We start from the raw sequence: 2544 nt of genomic DNA on the forward strand, positions 1-2544 counted from the left end.
ATCGAACCCAGGAGAGAGATGGTGGGTGCTTTGGGAGGAACGGTTGGTGAAAGGGCTGGAGGGAGGCAGCATGTTTGGCCTTGCAGTAATAGGCCTTGGGTTACTGCTGGTAATCCTGCCTTCCCCTTGTAGGGTTAGAGGAGGTCAGAACATGTGGCCTCCTTGCCGTTTTTGCAGGTATATTATGGTATAATCACCTGAGAGAAAATATGTGTGCAGTGGGGAAGATAGACTGGGAAGCAGGATGTGAAAGGCAAAATAATGACTTAGGTTTTAAATACCTTGTGTCTGAGATGTCTTTCGTATAAATGGGTCAAGCTATCTAAGGAAGAAGCTTAAGTTTTACAGCCATTTTTCTAACTGCTATGGTTAGTATTTACTTCATCAGTCAGGCATTCAGTTAAAAATTTTCATCCTATGTTATTGTTTTATAATAAAATGATAAATTATCAACACATCTTAGTGTGTTTGTAAGTACTATGTATTCATAAATAGTCCAGAAAAATATAAAATGTTGTTGTTAGGTGCTGTCGAGTCGTTTCTGACTCATAGCAACCCCATGCACCGCAGAACCAAACACTGCCCGATCCCGCGCCAGCTCCATGATCCCTGCTATACTTGAGCCCATCACGGCAGCCACCATGTCAATCCATCTCGTTGAAGGCCTTTGCCTCTTTAGTCGACCCTCCACCCTACCAAGCAAATATAAAATAAAATATTCTAAATTTTGCATTAATTTGGTACTTACTCTTTAAAATATTAAATAAATTAAAAAAAAAAAAAAACACTTAACGATTCGATTTCAACTAATAGTAATCATATAAGGACAGAGTAGAACTGTCCCATAGGGTTTCCAAGGCTATAAATCTTTCTGAAAATAGACTGCTTCATCTTTCTCTCATGGAGCAGCTACTGGGTTTGAACTGCTGACTTTTTGGTTAGTAGTTGAATGCTTTAACCATTGCACCACCAGGGCTCTTTTTCTTAAAATATTATTTACCATAAATTTGAAATCTCTACATTGTAGTCTGTTTTATGCACCAAGGCTTTATTCTAAGTCATATACTTAAAGCACTACAATAAGAAATGTATGGTATGTATTCTGCAAGCTCTGGTGGTGTAATGCCTAAGGCATTTGACTGCTTACCAGAAGGCTGGTGGTTCAAACCCGCCAGCCATGCCTCAGAAGGAAGCTTGGGCAATCTTTGCCCCATACAGCAAGCCCTTATTCTCTGGGGCTCAGTCTGCACTCAAGCTGAATGCTACCAACCCCTGGAGTGGGACGCCTCCCACCCTGGGAAACCAACTCCTCCACCACTCCAGCCTGTCTCACCTGGCACTGCAGCACCTGTCCCCGGGATCATCCAACTCCAGTGGAGCCAGTGCTTCCCTCCCCAGTGGTCCAGCTAGCAGCCCTGGGAGCCTCCCTGCCAGTGTGCCCGTGCAGATGCCAAAGCCCAGCAGGGTCCAGCAGGCCCTTGCAGGGGGGACTCCAAGGGCAGTGCCAGAGCAGGTGATAAAGAACTGCACAGAAGAACTGAGACCATTCCCAGATGAGGACTGCATCATCTATATGGAGAAACTGTGGTGTCTGGCTATAGCAACGTGACTGACAGCAAGACCATCAGACCTATGGCTGTGGGCCACCTCACCAAGTGCACCCATGCCTTCCACCTCCTCTGCCTACTCGCCATGTACTGCAATGGGAACAAGGATGGAAGTCTGCAATACCCTTCCTGAAAGACCATCTACAGGAGAGAAAACTGGGACCCAGCCCAGGGGGATGGAAGTGTTCAGGTTCCGGGTGTCCCTGCCTGGCCACAAGGACTGTAGGACAATACTCATAGTTTACAACATTCCTCACGGTATCCAGGACCCTGAACATCCCAACTCTGGAAAGCTGTTCACTGCCAAAGGGCTTTCCAGCCAGTGCTATCTTCCAGACAATGCCCAGGGTCGCAAGGTTCTGGAGCTCCTGAAGGTGGCCTGGAAGAGGCGACTTATCTTGACAGTCGGGCCACCTAGCATAGATGAGACTGACACAGTGGTATGGAATGAGATCCACCACAAGACAGAGATGGACCACAACATGACGGGCTATAGCTACCCCAACCCTAACTACCTGCAGAATGTGCTGACTGAGCTGACTGCCCAGAGAGTGACAGAGGACTGTCTGGAGTCACAGTGACCCACCAGCCTGGCCAGCCCTACTCTGCCTTGCCATGCCCGCTCTGGCAGTTGCCCATTGCCCAGGCACTGGCTGGGACAGTCAGGCAGGAAGGTGCTTTCCCAGAGGCTAAAGCATTGGTTCATGCACCAGGCGTGTTCCCCTCATGCCAGGCTGCATCTGTCTGCCTGGCTCCCCTCTGGGCATGGATCTGTGTGGGGACTGGGCAACCCTGAGGAACTGTACTTGAAGAGGGTGGTATAAGATGCAGCTACCTCAGGGCATCAGGTCCCTGTGTCCTCAGGAGGGCTGCTGTGGGCTCACAGTGCCCTGGGCCTGGCCAGAGTGAACAGAGATCATCCCATCTCCAGCTAGGA

At 48.7% G+C, this 2544-nt stretch overlaps 1 pseudogene; it reads left to right on the forward strand.

Annotated features, from left to right (window-relative positions):
• The window catches only part of LOC103195390, a 3655-nt pseudogene extending 1467 nt beyond the window's left edge, over positions 1–2188 (forward strand).
• The last annotated feature ends 356 nt before the right edge of the window (positions 2189–2544 follow it).

Source organism: Orycteropus afer, unplaced genomic scaffold, assembly GCF_000298275.1.
Source record: "Orycteropus afer afer isolate SDZICR_OR568_19922 unplaced genomic scaffold, OryAfe1.0 scaffold00055, whole genome shotgun sequence".
Taxonomy (NCBI): domain Eukaryota; kingdom Metazoa; phylum Chordata; class Mammalia; order Tubulidentata; family Orycteropodidae; genus Orycteropus; species Orycteropus afer.